Here is a 19001-nt window from a genome sequence, read left to right on the forward strand (position 1 = left end):
AAAATATAATCTTAGTGCAGGGCCTCTCATTTTGGCCTTTGGATTTCCTAGTGGTTAACACAATTCCTGGCACATTCTAGGCACACAATAAGTGCCATTGATTGACTAGTCTCTGGAAATGCACTAGATTTGTGTCACTGTGAAGTTCTGCTAAATTTAAGTTTTGGAAACCTTTTAAGAATGCTATTGAAATACAAAATAAATATGCTCCAAAGGGATAGGGACAGCACTTATAGTTTCATTTGATAGAGAATTCCTATATGAGGAAATTCCCTCCACTTAAGTAGATTTATGCCCTCTCTGTAAAGTATTGCCTTTAGTTGCCTAGATCACCGAGAAGTTAAGTGACCAAGGTCACATGGCAAGTCTATATCAGATTTGATTCTAGGTAACAAATATGCATAGTTAAATTGAATCAATTCCCTCAATGAGTGTGTGTGTGTGTGTGTGTGTGTGTGTGTGTGTGTGTGAGAGAGAGAGAGAGAGAGAGACAGAGAGAGAGAGAGACAGAGAGACAGAGAGACAGAGAGACAGAGAGAGAGAGAGAGAGAGAGACAGAGAGAGAGAGAGAGAGAGAGAGAGAGAGAGAGAGAGAGAGAGAGAGAGAGAGAGAGAGAGAGAGAGAGATTCTGTAACCCAATCCCATGGCTTCTCTGCCATGGACAGTGTGCTTCATCATCTTCAGAGCCCTGGAATCATGAATGATCTTTGTATGGATGGTCAGTCCTATAGCTTTCCGAGTTGTTTGTTATTACATTGTTGCTGTTATATGGTTTCAAATGAATTAAGTTTCGAAATGATATAGTTCATACATAGTTCAGCTGAATAAAAGTACTTAGAACAGCTCTTTCTGTGATAGCAAAAAATGAATGAGAAACTGAGGAGAGACACAACTAGGGAATAGTAGAATAAGTTGTCACAGATGGAGGAAGGAGAAAGGAAAGAAATAAGTATGTAAGGACCGACAATCTGCCAGGCACTGTGTTAAATGCTTTACAAATATTATTTCATATGATTCTTTATAGCAACCCTAACAGGGAAATACTATTATTATCATCCCTACTTTAGAGCATAAAACACTGGGGCAGATAAAAGTTTAGTGACTTGCCTAGCATCACACAGCTAGTTAAGAGTTAGTTCTCCCTCACTCCAGGTCCAATGATTTGGTATTCTTTGTGCCACCTCCATCGTTGTGATGGAATACCATTCTGAGGAAATTTGGTTTCAAATGAGGAAATAGGTGGTTTCAAAAAGGCATGGCAAGTGCTTTTAAATATTTTAATGATCATTTTGTTCGTATGTAGCAGAGGTTCTCAACCTCTCAATCTGTAGCAATGAGAATACATAATGCATATCAGGTATTTACATTCTGAATCATAACTGTAGCAAAATTACAGTTTTGAAGTGGCCACCAAAATAATTTTTTGGTTTGGGGTCACTGCAACATGAGGAACTGTATTACGGGGTCATGACATTAGAAAGGTTGAGAACCACTGGTATATAGTCTTGATTTTCCCTGGTATCTTTCTCTTGACTCCTCTTAGAGAGTCATTCTTATGTTAAAGAATTTTTTTTAAACCTTCAGTCTTAGAATTAATGCCATGTATTGGTTTTAAGGCAGATGAGTGGTAAGGGCTAGGTAATTAGAGTTAAGTGACCTGCCCAGAGTCACACAACACAAAGGATTTTTTTTTATTAAAACTCTTACTTTTTATCTTAGAATCAATACTGGGTTATTGGTTCCAAGGCAGAAGAAGTAAGGGCTAAGCAATGGTGGTTAAGTGACTTGTCTTGGGTCATACATCTGGGAATTGTCTGAGGCCAGGTTTGAACCTAGGACTTTCCATCTCTAGGCCTGGCTCTCAATCCATTGAGCTATCCAGCTGCCCCCAGGATTTTTTTAAAGTAAAAGAAAGCAAAAAAGAAAAGAAAAAAATCAGTGCTTTAAAAAATTGTCATTATAGGCAGTCTTCCATTCTCATGAACCAAGTTTTCATATCTCTTTCAGGCCAAACTTTTCTTTCTAATTTTGCAACATTAGTTTTTATTTGTTTGTTCTGGCTATCACTTCCAGGAAAAACTCCTACATCCAAGACTGGGAACCACATCTAGAGCCAATAGAGTGCCAATGGTTAACATTGTAGGTACTTCCCATGAGGACGTGACTCATGGTGCCCAAATAGACTATTGTGGCACTAGATAAATTTGTCAAAATATTTAAAGTATGGCATGTGACGTGAGAGTTCATGAAGTCCCTTTGTGTCAAGTGGCCTGGGTTCATCCTACATATAGAAAAATCTCATCCTCCTTCTCTTAGGACTGGAAGGTAGGAAATGGAGGTTGGGAAAATATACATAAGTCCCTAGGACATGCCCTTCAGTGATCTCAGAAAGCTGGACTCCATATGAGTATGGCAACTTGCCCGTGGCAGCACGGATAGGCTAATCTCACTACTGAGTTTTGGCTGAAGGAAGTGAAAAAGATAAAAAAAAATGCTCATTCTAGTGACTGCAATGCTATCAGCCGGGCTTCTACTGTCATATTTAGAAGTCTAGAATATTAGCCATCAAGACAAAAACTAAACTAAATCAAAAAGTTTGTATTAAGTGGCTGTGATAGGCTACTCAAGCCATGGAAGGAGGAGAATGGCCAATAGAAAGAGGATCAGAAATCCTAATGCAAATATCAATAATATGGAAATATGTCTTGGCCAAAGACACATGTAAAACCCAGTGGAATCGTGCGTTGGATATGGAAGGGGGTTGGGGAGGGGAGGGAAAGAACATGATTTTTATAATCCTGAAAAAATGCTCTAAATTAATCAATTAAATAAAATTTTTTAAAAAGAGGATCAGAAGGTAGAATCTAACAGTGATTGGGTTCAAGATATTGCCTGGGCTCCTTCTATGACAACAAGCACCAATGCCAGATGCTCTCAGGATGGTCTAGATGTGTGAAGATGTTTCTGGAAACATTTGGTCTCTCAGTACTGAACAAGTTCTCTGATGTGTGACATGCGAGCTAGTCTATTACAGCCAACATTCTGGCTGTTCCCAGAGGAGCCAAAAAGGTGGAAGGAATCAGTCCATGAATGGTAGATATGCATCAATGATGTCAGCAAGGACCAAGGTACTGGGTCTGCAATCAACAGAATGAACAGTCACATTGGAGATGCTAGATAGTGTAGACCCAAGGAAGAGCTGGGAAGCCAGATAGCTATCCACAACTATGATCTCTGAAACTGATATATTATGGGTTAGTGGATGAACAGCTTTTTTTCAAACTGGGAAAGGAACTAAGATGATTCTGAATTCAATAAGATTATATGTTCCTATGAATACAAACAAGCACAGCATTGATCATCTGCCTTTGATTTGATATAGTCTCTAATTTAACTTGACTGATTCAGAGCAGATGGTCTTCAGAGTTGTTCATTTTAAAATATTTTTATTGGCAACTCTTGTGTGCCCCTCGAATTTGGGGTTTGTGTGAATGAGTGGGTGGGAATAATTCCCAAAATAATTTAATAAAGGCAACAATAATTCTAATTTTATTTGATTGTTTTGTGATTGTTGCTTCTTCCATTTACACATTGTGGTTATTGTGTATATTGTTGTCCTGCCCCTATTTACTTCACTTTGTATTAGTTCATTTAAGTCCTTCCATGTTTTCTTATATGCTATGTACCCATCATTTCTTTTTTCTTTTTTTAAAATTATTTTTCCATGGTTACATGAATCATGTTCTCTCCCTCCCCTCTTGCCTCACTCCTCCCAGAGCAGAAAAGCAATTCCACTGGGTTATACAAGTATTATCACTCAAAATTTATTTCCATATTAATTTTTTAATAGAGTAATATTTTAAAACCAAAACTCCAAATCATATAACCTTATGAACAAGTTATAAATCATGTTTTTCATCTGCATTTCTACTCCCACAGTTCTTCCTCTTGACATGTATAGAAAAGCACTGATTTCTAATGGTCACAAGCAGAATGGACATTCTCACATTGTTATATCCTCTAAGTAACGTTATCTAGTGTAGAAATGGCATTCAATCCTAGGACCCAAATCTACTTATCCTCCAATCTAGAGCTCTTTCCACTCTACCACATTTCTCCTTTATTGACCTACCTTTTAAAACTGATTAATTAATTACATCAGTTGGCAAATGAAGATAATGTTCTAGATGTTTTAAATAAATAGTAATGCTTATTTTGATCTCCAATTGATTTTTATCACAATCATCAGAAACTTATATATTTAAAAAGTTGAACTATATTTCTTTCATAAATGGTGCTAATCTGAAGGACTCAAAACCCCTTAAGGCTAAAAAGTGAACTTTAAACAATTGGTTCTATACCATCTCACTCTACATTACCTTTTCTTCATAACTGGCATTGTAGGAGGAGTGGAGAGTAACCAAATTCTGCTACTGACTGAAATCATGCAAGCACACACACACACACACACACACACACACACACACACACACACACACACATATATACCTTCCAACCAGAAATGAAACCTGAAGATCCAAGGTCAAAGGTACCCATCATTTCTTGCAACACATCCCATTACCTTTATGTACCACAGTTTATTAAGTCATTTCCTAATTGATGGGCACCTTCTTTCTTTCCAAATCTTTGCTAACCCAGAAAGCAATACCATAAATATCTTAGTGTATATGGTATCTTTCTTTTTTTTTTTTTTGGTCTGTGAGCTTTTTGGAATATATGACTAGCAGTAGAATCTCTAGTTCAGTATGGATAGCAGTATGGGTATTTTGGTTACTTCATTTGCATGATTCTAAATTCCCTTCTAGAATAGTTGAACCATTTAATTCACAGCTCCACCAACAATGTGTTCATATAACTATAACTCCACATCCTCTTCAACATTTACTATTCCTGTAATTAATTATCTTCACTAATTTGTTTCATATGAGATGGAACCTCATGTTTGTTTTGATTTGCTTTTCTCTTATTTGTAGTAAATTAGAAAATTAGTTTATATGATTGTAAATGGTTTACTATTCTTGTTTTAAGAATTATTTGTTTACACTCTTTGGCCACTTCTCTTATAGGCAATGGTCTAGGGATTTCTTGGTATTTATTTAGACTCGCCCCTAAAGAGCATACAGACTACAACTTTCCAAATCTGTCTTAACATAGATTGTAAGAACCTGGGATCAACTCCCAAATACTTTGAGGTTTGGAAGTAAGATTTTTGTAGAGAATTATGTGAATAATGGGAAAATTATCTGATACTACAGTATGTTAAATTATGAAAGTAACCACTAGATGTCAGTATCTATGAGCTATAAAACTGGTTATAGTGTTCCAACTTTGTAAATCTATTAAGTTTATGATGATTGTGATAAAAATTCCATTGGAGATCAAAAAAGGCATTGCTATTTATTTAAAAATATGTAGAATAGTATCTTTACTTGCCAACTGATGAAATTAATTAGTCTTAAAAGGTAGATCAATAAAGGAGAAATTTGGTAGAGTGGAAAGAGCACTAGATTAGGGGATAATTAGATTTGGGTCCTATGTATGGACTGACTGCCATTTCTACACTAGGTAACTTTTCCCAAATCCTATATGTAAAATGAGAAGATTGGAAAAACTGACCTGCAAACTTTCTTCCAATTCTAAAATTATATGATTAAGACTTTGTTTCCTTGTTATTTCTAGTTCCTCTATTAGAGGTCAGGAAAATAAAACTTGATGAACAAAGAGTAATAAAAATTTTCACAAAATTCTCTTTCCTGGAGAAAAAGCTCTCTAGTCTAAAAGTCACGTAAGTAGGATCTTCCTGTCAAAATTGTTGAATGATTATGAAATATCTTTGTTTGCAAATAAACTATATAATATTATCCAACATAGCTATTAATGAATATATTGTCCTGAGGAAGCAAGTGGCTGCATAGGTGTCCCCATGAATAACCTCAAATAAGTAGAATTACAGATATATTCAAATTCTAGGTCTTTGAAGAAGACACTTAAAATTGACTAGATACAGTAAGTGATTTCTTCAAAAGCAATGAGACAGAGAAAGAGAGAGAGAGAAACAGAGAGAGAGAGAGAGAGAGAGAGAGAGAGAGAGAGAGAGAGAGAGAGAGAGAGAGAGAGAGCAGACTAATCAATTCAACTGTTTTAATGAGCCAGTGGGGAAAACCATTGAATATATTTGGTTCAATTGAATGGCACTACTTTCATCAGTCTGAACTAAAAGAAAATTGATTTAATTATCAAAATATCCTCATGACAAGTCAATTAAATGGTCTATAGCTTTTCCACCAGTTGACCTCATATTGTGGTTTTTAAGATTGTGTTTATGCTAAAAAAATCCATGTTCTATTTATTGCTAAGACAAGGAACTACTAAGGACTATTGACTTAATCACCTAAGATAAATAAAAAAAGAGAAAGTTGTTAGGGATTTTATTATTATTGACAAATCGTTAACCCTCCTAGGTGTGGAGCTTGAAAAGGAATGAGTCCTTAAAATTTATTTTATTTATTTTTCCCCAATTACATGTAAAAAGTGTTTCCAATATTTTTCAAAGAATATTGAGTCTCATATTCTTTCCTTCCTTCCTCCCCTATAAGCCAGAACTCTCATGAGCTGGTAAGCAATCTCATACAGATTTTATATGTGCAATCATATAAAACATTTCCCCATATTACTCCTTTTATGGAAGGAAACCCAAATGAAAAAAAAAATTAGAAAAGTGAAAAAAGTTTGCTTTGGTCTGTATTCAGACTCAGTTCTTTTTCTCTGCAAGTAGATGGCATTTTTTATCATAAGCCCTTTTGAACAGTTTTGGATCATGGTATTGCTGAGAATAGATATTATTCACAGTTTTTCATTGTAATGTATCCCTGTAACTGTACAATGTTCTCCTAGTTTTTCTTATTTTTTATTTTGCTTCAGTTCATGTAAGTCTTTCCAGTTTTTTCTGAGCTACTCTTGATTGTCATTTCTTATAGCACAGTAGTATTCCATTAAATCCTATCTCAGCCATTCCCCAAATGATGGATATCCCTTCACTTTCCAAATCTTTACCCCCCTAAAAAGATCTGCTTTAAATATTTTTGTGCATATAGGTCCTTGCTCTTTATTTTTTTTAAATCTCTTTGGGATACAAACCTAGTAATGATATTTCTGGGTCAAAGGGGATCTACAGTTTTATAGCCATTTGGGAACAGGTCCAAATTGCTCTCCTGAATAGTTAAATCATTTCATTAAATCAATTAAATAGATCATCAGTTCCCCCCAAAACACATTTGTGTTCCAGTTTTTTTCCACATTCCCTCCAAGTTTTGTCACTTTTCTTTTTTGTCATAATAGTCAATCTGAGAGGTATAAGGTAGTACCTTAAAGTTGTTTTAATTTGTACTTCTCTATTAGTGATTTAGAGCATTTTTTGCATGATTGTAGAGAGCTTTAATTACTTGTGTGAGAACTGCCTATTCATATCCTTTGACTATTTATCAACTGGGGAATTACTTGCATTCTTATATGTTCAACTCATTTCTCTCTGTATTTGAGAAATGAGGCCTTTATTAGAAAGATGTGTAAGAAAATTTGCTACCATTAATGATTATTGTATATCCTACTTGTCCTGTTTAGTTTCTGACCTCCACCTCACCCAATTTGTCCTTTCTCCTATCAGTCCCACTCCCTTCTCTTCCTATTTTCCTGTATTGTAGGATAGCTTTCTATATCCAACTGATAGTGTATGTTTTTCCTTCATTAAGCCAGTTCTGATGAGAGTGAGTTCACATGCTCTCTTCTTCAACTACATCTTCCTTGCCACTGAAAATGCTTTTTCATACCTCTTTTATGTGCAATAATTTATCCCATTATATTTTCCCTTCCCCCTCCTTGCAATACATTCCTCTTTCTCATGCCTTAATTTTATTTTTATATCATTCCATAATATTCAACTCTCACTCTTACATACTGTCTATGTATACTCTTCTAACTACCCTAATAATGACAAAATTCTTTGGTATCACAAGAATCATTTCCCTATGTACAGATGTACAAAGTTTAACCTTATTGAATGTCTTTTGATTTCTCTTTCCTGTTTATCTTTTTATGATTCTCTTGAATCTTATACTTGAGAGTCAAGTTTTCCATTCAGCTCTGATATTTTCATCAGGAATGTTTGAAAGTTCTCTAGTTCACTGAATATCCACTTTTTCCCCTGAAAGATTATGTTCAATTTTTCTGGGTAAGTCATTCTTGTTGAAGTCCTAGCTCCTTTGCCCTATTGAATATCATATTCCAGGCCTTCCTATTTTATGTAGAAGCTGCTAAGTCTTGTGCTATCTTGACTGTGGCTTCTTGATACTTGAAATGTTTCTTTTTGACTGCTTGCGATATTTGCTCCTTGGCGTAGGAGTTTTGCAATTTGGTTATAGTATTCCTGGGAATTATCCTTTTGGAAATTCTTTTAGGAGGTGATCAGTGGATTCTGGTTCTAGAATATCAAGGCAATTATCCTTGATAATTCCTTGAAAGATGATGTTTAAGCTCTTTTTTTTTTTTTGATGATGGCTTTCAGGTAGTCCAAATAATTCTTAAATTATGCTTCCCGGATTTTTTTCCATTTGTTTTTCCCATGAGATATTACACATTTTCTTCTGCTTTTCCATTCTTTTGACTTTGATTGTTTCTTGATGTCTCATGGAGTCAGCTTCCATTTGTCCAATTCTAATTTTTAAGGCATGATTTCCTTTTTTTTCTTTTTTAAATTTAAGTTAATTTATTTAGTCAATTTAGAACATTATTCCTTGGTTATAAGAATTATATTCTTTCCCTCCCTCCCCTCCTCCTACCCTTCCTGCAGCCGAGCGCAATTTCATTGGTTATTACATGTGTCCTTGGTCAAAACCCATTTCCATGTTGTTGGTGTTTGCATTAGGATGTTCATTTAGAGTCTACATCCCCAGCCATATCCCCTCGACCCATGTATTCAAGCAGTTGTTTTTTCTTCTGTGTTTCTACTCCCACAGTTTTTTGTCTGACTGTGGATAGTGTTCTTTCTCATAGATCCCTGTGAGTTGTTCAGGAGCACTGCATTGCCACTAATGGATAAGTCCATTACATTCGATTGTACCACAGTGTATCAGTCTCTGTGTACAATGTTCTTCTGGTTCTGCTCCTTTCGCTCTGCATCACTTCCTGGAGGTTGTTCCAGTCTCCATGGAATTCCTCCACTTTATTATTCTTTTGAGCACAATAATATTCCATCACCAACATATACCACAATTTGTTCAGCCATTCCCCAATTGAAGGGCATCCCCTCATTTTCCAAATGTTGCCACCACAAAGAGTGCAGCTATGAATATTCTTGTACATGTCTTTTTCCTTATTATCTCTTTGGGGTACAAACCCAGCAGTGCTATGACTGGATCAAAGAGCAGACAGTCTTTTAGCACCCTTTGGACATAGTTCCAAATTACCCTCCAGAATGGTTGGGTCAATTCACAACTCCACCAGCAATGCATTAATGTCCCGACTTTGCCACATCCCCTCCAGCATTCATTACTTTCCTTTGTTGTCATGTTAGACAATCTGCTAGATGTGAGGTACCTCAGAGTTGTTTTGATCATGATTTTCTTTTTTTTTCTTTTTTTTTTCTTTTTAATATATTTTATTTGATCATTTCCAAGCATTATTCGTTAAAGACATAGATCATTTTCTTTTCCTCCCCCCCCCCCACCCCCCATAGCCGACACGTAAGTCCACTGGGCATTAGATGTTTTCTTGATTTGAACCCATTGCTTTGTTGATAGTATTTGCATTAGAGTGTTCATTTAGAGTCTATCCTCTGTCATGTCCCCTCAACCTCTGTATTCAGGCAGTTGCTTTTTCTCTGTGTTTCCACACTCCCATAGTTTATCCTTTGCTTATGAATGGTGTTTTTTTCTCCTGGATCCCTGTAAGTTGTTCAGGGACATTACACCGCCACTAATGGAGAAGTCCATTACGTTCGATTATACCACAGTGTATTAGTCTCTGTGTACAATGTTCTCCTGGTTCTGCTCCTCTCGCTCTGCATCACTTCCTGGAGGTTGTTCCAGTCTCCATGGAACTTCTCCACTTTATTATTCCTTTTAGCACAATAGTACTCCATCACCAACATATACCACAGTTTGTTCAGCCATTCCCCAATTGATGGGCATCTCCTGATCATGATTTTCTTGAGTGACCTTTTGTATCCCCTTTTCTATTTGGCCAGTTCTACTTTGTAAAGGAGTTGTTTTCTTCAGTGCACTTTTGTATATCTTTTTTTTCCATTTGTCCTATTATGTTTTTAAAGAGATTTCTCTTCTTTGGATTTTTGTATCAAGTGGCTTATTCTGTTTTTTAAGGTATTAATTTTGTTAGGTTGGTTTTTTTTTTGGTGCCTCTTTTACCAAGCTATTGATTCTTTTTTCATGATTTTCCTGTATCACTTTCATTTCTTTCTCCAATTATTCTTCTAACTCTCTTATTTGATTTTTAAAATCCTTTTTGAACTCCTTCATTAATTTTCTTTGGGGGGAGGGCTTGAGAAGAATTCATATTTTCTTGGAGACTTAAGATGCAGCAGTATTGACTTTGTTGTCTTCTGAGCATTGTCTCTTCTGTCACCAAAATAACTTTTTAAATTGAGTTTTTGTTGTTGTTGTTTGCTCATTTTTCTGCCTTTTTCTTTTCTTTTAGTTTAAAAAAGCTGTTAAAGTTGGTTTCTGTGACTGTGGTGAAAGGAGCATTGTTCCAAGTTTCAGGTTCTTTGTGCAGCTGTCTTCAGAGCGGGCACTGGGGATCTATCAGCTTTCAGTTCGTCCTAGGGGGTATGATGTAAGAAGAAGTGTGTTTAATACTCTCCAGGCCTGTATTTTGGTCTGTGAGTAACCTCAATCACTTTTTTTACCCCTTGGAACTATGACCAAGGTTCCCTGTTCCCCTGTGGCTGTGAGTGCTTATATATATATATATAGGTGCTCCTCTTTACCTTGCAATTGTGCGCCATGACCTGGTTCTGTGAATGGGCAATACAACAAGAGTCTTGCACCCAGAGCCAGCAAAGGGACGCTTATAATCTCCTTCTGAGCAATTGTTCATCCCCCCCCCCCCGCCCCCACTCTATGCCAGATGGGGCTAAGATTTCTGGAAGCCTTGGCTGCTGCTTCAGTTGTACCCAAGGCCTATTGCCTAGGTTGGGGCCTGCCCTGGTGCCCTATATTCTACCTCCACCCTGGTGCATTAGATCCCTCCTGTTGGCCTTCTAAGTTGTTTGGGGCTGAACAATTACTTCACCTTATCTCTTTGTGGATTATGCTGCTCCAGAATTCATCTTAAGGCATTATATCATGCTTTTTGGAGGGTAATATGATAGAAATTATATGGTTCCCTGTATCTTTTCCACCATCTTGGCCCACTACCCCCAATCCTTTAAAATAGAGTTGGCTACACAGATTTGAACCAAACATTGGGGGCCTTGATTGCTGATCTAGTGAAAGTTCCTAGAGTTATGCCACATACCTTCTATAAACAAAGCACTAAAGAAAGAATGATATCCCAGGTTCCAATTTGTAAATGTTTCTAACCCAGCCCAAATTAATTATATGAAAGGAAATTATATGAAAGGAAAGCATGGGTTTTGTTTGCTTGCATTTATAATTATACTATTTGTCTTAGTATTGTTATGATTGCAAGAATTTGGCAGAAATCATCATCTTATCTATTTCCCCTCTAATATGGGTTTTTGATGCTTCAAGTGAATTTTCATGGCTGGATGCTACTGTGCTTTCTGTCTCTGTACCTTTCTTTGCTTTGTAATGTTTATCCCTGGAACTCTCATAGAATCATAGAATCGCCACTTAAAAGAACACAGAGGCCAATTACTCCATTTTCCTCTTTTCTCCTCTCTCTTTACCTATTGAATTCTACTAAGATACTAGCTCCTCTGTATATCCTTCCCTGATTTTCCAGCTTGGTGATAATCTTCCCTTCAGAACTTGTGAGGAACTTAAAAAAGAAATTAGTAACATTATTATATATTATTTTCCATTACAGTTACATGTTTTTATTATTGTAGTTGAGCAGGGGTGGTGGAGAGGGTGACCAAAATTAAAGGGGTACACAGAAAGGAATATATATTCGTTTCCTGCCTCAGGAAGACATCAGAAGGCATTTAGGGAAAAGATGGGGTGAGGAACCTCACCTGTACCTTTAGGCAGGAAAAATCTGAATGGAATTCAGGCACCCTAACTTTTTTTAGAAATCTAGAAATAAAGGGGGGAATGTAGAAGAAATTATTGAGAAAGACATCTTGCATAAGGAACGATTTGAATTGGATTTTGAAGGAAGTCGCTAGATGGGGTGACAGGGCAAGCATTTCAGGCATGAAGGACAACCAATGCAAAGTCACAGAGCCAAAAAATAGAGTGGAAAAGCAAAAAGCTTAGTATTGCTGGATGACAGTCAGTGAATGAGAGTAAAGGGTAAGAAGGCTAGATATGTAAGAAGGATTCAGGTTATGAATGGCTTTAAATTCCAAAAGGGGGCATTTTATATTGTACAAGCATAGAAGATGAGGATCTTCACAAGGGTAACAACTATGTTTGGCAGGTAGGTGGCACAATGGCTAGAATGTTGTGCTTGGAGTCTGGAAGACCTGAGTTCAAATCTAGATTCAGACACTTAATAGATATTTGATTCTGTTCAAGTTTCCTTCAGGTTTTTCATCTATAGAACAGGCTCAAGTGAGAAATGGAAAACTACTTTTGTATCTTTGCAAAAAAAAAAATGAGATCATGAAAAGTTGGACACAACTCAACAACAACAACAAGTGAGTTAATGGAGAGAAGAGGACATGTTGTAAAGAGATGATGTGAATGTAGATTCAGTGAATGGAGAAGAGGAGCCAAGTATCATAAGATTGCCCATGAGAGGGACCTAGAGGATAATGGTGCCCTAAATAGTAATTATGGAAGTCTATAATGGGGAAGGGAAGACTTGTGGAGAAAAAGAAAGAGTTTTATTTTGAATGAAATATCCAAAAGTCTATGTGAGACTGAGCTCAAGAAAAAAGTTAGGGTTGGATATATACACTTAAAAGTCATCTTCATAGAAATGATATTTGAACTCATTGGAGCAGATGAGATCACCAAGTGATAGCAGGAGAAAAGAAAGGGATATAGGATAGAATTTTGGTGGGGGAAGAACCCCACAGTTAGTGGCTATGATCTGAATGAAGACCTAATAAAGAAGACTCAAAAAGAGTGGACAAACATGAGAACCCAGAAAAAAAAAAAAACATCACAAAACCCTGATGAGGATTAACAGTGTCAAAGGCTACAAAGGGGTCAAGAAGGATGAGGAATGAAAGAAGTCCATTAGATATGGGAATTAAAATCACTGATTTGGGAATTAAGATATCACTGGTAATTTAAAAGAAAGACCAGTGTCAGCTCAATTATAAGGTCAGAAGTTAGATTTCAGTGGGTTTAGAATATAGTAAGAGGAGAGAAGTTAGAGGTGCCAAGTATTGGCACCTTTCTCAAGGAGTTTAGCTGAGAAGAAGCTATATATAGGATCATAGCTAGAAAAGATGGTAGGCTCAAGTGAGGATTTCTTTTTAAAGATGGGGGAGATATGACACATTCATTGGCAACAAGGAAACAGCAAGTAGATATAGAAACACTGAAGAGTAGAGAGAGATGACAGTGAAGGTAACATAGGATGAGATCAAGGATGAATGCTGAGGAGTTTGCCTTAACAAGGAAAAGGATCACTTTTTGTGAGATAAGAGTAAATAAGATAATAGAAAAAATATCTAGAATTCTTGTTCAATGTCCTCTTTTTTTTTCAGTGACTTAAGGAGGTGAAGAAGTCCTTAGCTAGGCAGATGGAGAAGGGTGCCATTGGAGACTTGAGGGTAAGGGATGATAAGGTATGTGTTAAGTAGGATCAAATTAATTAGAAAGGCATAAAAAATTGCCTTGCTACTGTGAAGACCCAGTTGGGATTAACATAAACCTGTAGTGGGTCCAGTCAATACGGTTTTGTGATATTCTTAGGTCCACTCAGCAGTACCTGAATGAATAAAGATGGAGAATGATGTAAGTAGTCTACAGCTGGGATTTGTTTTAAGTATATCACTTAATAGGATTAAAAAGCAAGGATTTCAAAGGTAGAAGACACTGTAGTATAAAACTTATTCAAAAAAGATGTATAATTAGAAAAAAATCTTGTACCTTTGGACTCCATCTCCCAGAATTCTTTTTCATCTCCCAGCATCCTTTTCCTTTTTCGACATCACTTTGAGTGGTTGCCTTTGTATATAAGTTTTGGTAACTCCTCTCATAACCGTGGCTTGCGTTAATTCCCTTTTTACTCTAAATTTTTAAATTAATAAATTTTACTAAATATAATATTTGGAGTTATTGCATATTATTTTTAATTCTCACAAAGAGTTAAGATAGGTAGGGAGGAGAATACAGACAGTACAGGAATAAGGGCTTGAGAAAGAACCGAGGAATTAGGGGTTTGTTAGGATGAGTGATTTATGGTATGATTAATAATTCTGTAGGTCAAGATAGAGGATATAATCATATTTGTGTATAACTAAAGTGGAGTAGGTCTGTAGGTCATTGGACCTGAGTAATCTGAAAGATTGGCAGATTAGAGAATTTAAGATAGTATCAATATAAATGTTAAAATCTTACTTTAAAGGTAGGATTGTTGGTGGAGAAAAAGGTTGTGAACCAGGCACTATATTACTGAGGAAAGCAGAATGACCTAGGGGTGATTTGTGATAACCACAAGAATCTAGATTGGATAAATTTGAATAGTGTGAATCTCAAATGATGGTATAGACTCTATACCATCCACATCTATCTATATACCATCTATCTATATATCTATCTATATCTACATATAGATAGAAATAGATCTATACTATAGAGGGAGAATCAGAAAGCAGCAAGGGGAAACAAGATTATTCTGATTTTCCCATCATTACCAGCAAATTCAGTGAGTGAATTGAGTGAAAATTCAACCAGTACTAGAAAGAGTGACAAATGATGTAGTGCTATAAGGAGAGATCTAGATCTCTGTGAGTTATGGAAGGTAGAAGAAGTGAGAATGGAAAAAAAGGGTTCACATGAAAGTAAATTCATTAATTGTGGAGTAAACATTCTAGAAAGTATAATAAAAGGGATGGGTGAAACATTGGAGTAAAACACAGGCAGATGATATTTAAGGAATATGAGAATAAGAGGAGGGGCAAATAGGGATGGGGAATGGGATTTACACATTGGTAGATTATGGTTCAGAATCATTAGGATGGGAAGGGCACGAAGGGATGTTGGCATATACTACTAACCATTAAAATATATTGTAGCATAATGAAATTTTAGTGGGTAGAAATATCTAAAAAGGCAGATTACAGCAGTAATGAAGCAGAGCTTTATAAAACATTAACTTTGCTTGGAAGCAGTTGTGTCAGAGGGTAGAGCTTCAGCCAAGGAGATAGAATAGCATAGCAGCAGCTAGAGAGTTCCTAGATCACACCAAGGAGATGTGAGAGGTAAAACTGAAAATTAGTTAGGCACAGCTCGATGTTCAGAATCAGAGTGCTGAAAACTTGCACTGGAGAACTTTTCGAGATAGCACAGTAGATAAGAAGTGCTGGACTTGGAACTGGAAAGACCTGAATTCAAATCTTACCTCAGATGATAGCCAGCTGTTTGATTCTGGGTAAGTCATGTAGTTACTGTAGGTCTCAGTTTCTTTAACTGTAAAATGGGGATTATAGCAGCACTTGCTTTGCAAGATTGTAAAGTTCCAATGAGATTATGTGTAAAGGATTTTGCAAACTTTAAAGTGCTATGTAAATGCTAACTATCTTATTATTAGCCATGAAGAAAGGTAAATGGCATTGAAGTTGAAAACATTCTTTACCGTAGGAATTGAGTTTTCCATGTTTTATTCTCTGTCAATGCATGAGTTTATAGGAAATTCTCCAACATTTGTGTATGAGAGTTTTGAATGATCCTACTTTATATTTTTCCTACTATTTATTTTGCTCTTCTGTTCCAGTGTATAGTATTTTTTATGGTTCCTGTCTGATCTTTTAAGGGAATAGGAAGTCAGTGGAGGCTCAAGCTACAGATTTCTCCCCCACATTAAACCCAATTAGTGTGAGGTTTTGGTGTTGAGTGGGAGACCTGTTAGACTAGAAAAGCTGTTCTTTTTTGGTAAGATAGACTCTTATTCCCTTCAATAATTATAAATTTTCTGATATCCCACATAAACAAAATTAACTTTCCTATACTTTGCACCATCACAAATAATTGAAAGAGCATATTACTTGCTAATGTGCTTTCCCATTTGGGAAAAAGTCACTGCTTACAGGGGAAATGATCATATGACACTGCTGAATTTCACTTACAAAGCAGTGAAAATTTAAAACATGTTATACGGTTAAGCATTTGAAGTAAAGTACTTTGTAATACAGATTTACACATATAGTTTCTTTTCCATATTGCTTTATAATTGAGGTATAAAGTTTGCAGCACTGTTTTCAGACAGATATTTCTGTCATAATCATTCCTAGTACTTAATCAGCCTTTTAAAAGGCAATTCATAATGTGCTCATGTACATTTAATACCAAAAATAAATTCAATCTTTACCAGTTATGGAGTAAACTGATAAAAGACAGTCCAGATTAATGAAAAAGTGTGGACAATAGACAAAGAAAAGGCATTCTATTACACTGTTTAATAATTCACATGTACAATAATACATCAGTGCCATTTATATAGAACTTTACAAAAGGTTCACATATATTATATCTCTTTATTCCTCCAAAATCTCCATGGAGATAGCAATGTAGGCAATAGAATTCTTATTTTACAGATGAGGGGGAAAGTGCAGAGATGATCAGCAAAGCAAATATTCAGACTCAAGTCCCATGACACCAAATCTAGCATTCTTTCAGAGAATCACAATCTTAGCACCAGACATTGGCTCTAACCTACCTTTTACCAAAGAGAGTTTTTCATTATTCCATTAATAGCAGTCCAAGGAGTTCTTTAGACTCGGATTCAAGAATCATCTTGTTTATAAAGAGAGCTTGAGGAAGGTTTGCTAAGAAAGATATATATGTGTGTATACATGTAAATGTGTGCATGTGTATGTGTTATTTAGGCATATATGCTGCTGATCTATGAGACTAATTGCTGTCTAAAGAGTTTATTAAACAAGGTATTTAGGTTAGTCTGGGATGTCCCTGTCTTGATGAAGCCATTTAGATCACATTAAAATCACTGATTTATACAATGCAGATTCTATTCTTTTCTCTTTTTTGAAAATCAGAATATTTGCATTTATATGATCTAAATCAACCATACTAATCATAATAATAAACCAAAGATCATTCGCAACTTCTCACAAATCACATCTTTGTGTTCCTTTAGAACTGTTCAGTATTTCTCAGGGACTTCCTGATAAAATAATTGCCTGAATAGGAAGCAGACTACCCAGCTCTCATATACTTACTTCAACAATGCCCTAATTTTCATGCCAGACCAAACAATGATCAAGAAATTCAATTAGAAACTATAGTAAGTCATTTCTTCTACCTAAGAACTGCATAAGAAGCCTGGCAGAACCTGTGGTCAATAGGAAAGAAAAACACAAGCAAAGCCTACATCAGCATAGGATAGCCTCCCAGCACTACCAGAGATGAATCACGAATACTTTTGGTCTGTAAGACATTGTGTCTAGTGGAAACAACAATAGAGAAGTCTCCCAGGAAAGTCTCAGGATGTACAGAAAACCCCACGGTAAGAACTTTGGAAATTCTGAGGAGCAGCATTGAGCAGAAAGTACAACAGTCCTCCTTTCTTCTAATCTTAGCAACATTTTTTATTTGTGCAAATGCTTTTCAACTTAATACATTTAAAATTATCCATTTTACATTTCACAATGCACTCCCACTCTTGTTGACTCATAAACTCTCTCCTACCCATAAATCTGATAGGTAATATATATGTTCCTTATAAACTTAATTTGCTTAAATTAAATTTGCTCCTTTTATGTCTAGATCTTGTACCCATTTTGATCTTATCTTAGGTAATGGTGTAATTGTGTTAATAAAATAGAGAAAAATAGATGAATGAATTGGGAGTGTAATTTTTTAAACTAGAAAAAGAAAAATTAAAAATCCTCAACTAAACACCAAATTAGAATTAAAGGTGAGAATAGTAAAATTGAATGTAAGAATTTGTAATTTTTATTGCAAAATGATCTGACAAGGATGTGTTTAATATTTCTCCTTTTCTACATTTAATATAATTTTTGTGCCCTAATATATGGTCAATTTTTGTAAAGATGCCATGTACCACTGAGAAGAAGATAAACTCCTTTCTATTCTTATTTAATTCTCTGTAAATATCATATTTAACTTATCTAAGGTTCTATTCATCTCCTTGACTTTTTTCTCAATTTTTTTTTGTTTAGATTTATCTAGTTCCAAGTGGGAAACATTGAAGTCCCCCATTATTATTGTTTTGTTATTTATTTACATTTATAACTCATTTAGCTTTTCCTTTAAGAATTTGGATGCTAAGGGAGAGCTAGGTGGCTCAGTGGATTGAGAGCAAAGCCCATGTTCAAATCTAACTTCTGACACTTCCTAGCTATGTGACCCTGGACAAGTCACTTAACCCTCATTACCTAGCTCTTACTGCTCTTCTGCCTTGGAACCAATACACAGTATTGATTCTAACATGAAAGGTAAACTTAAAAAAATTGGATGCTATAGTATTTAGTGCATATAGGTTTAATATTGATAATACTTCATTATCTATGGTACATTTTAACATTATATAATTTCCCTATTTATCTCTTTTGATTATATATATTTTAGATTTAACTTTGTCAGAAATCATGATTGCTACCTCTGCTTTTTTTTTTTGTATT

The sequence above is a fragment of the Monodelphis domestica genome, chromosome 2 (genome assembly GCF_027887165.1).
Source record: "Monodelphis domestica isolate mMonDom1 chromosome 2, mMonDom1.pri, whole genome shotgun sequence".
Lineage (NCBI taxonomy): Eukaryota > Metazoa > Chordata > Mammalia > Didelphimorphia > Didelphidae > Monodelphis > Monodelphis domestica.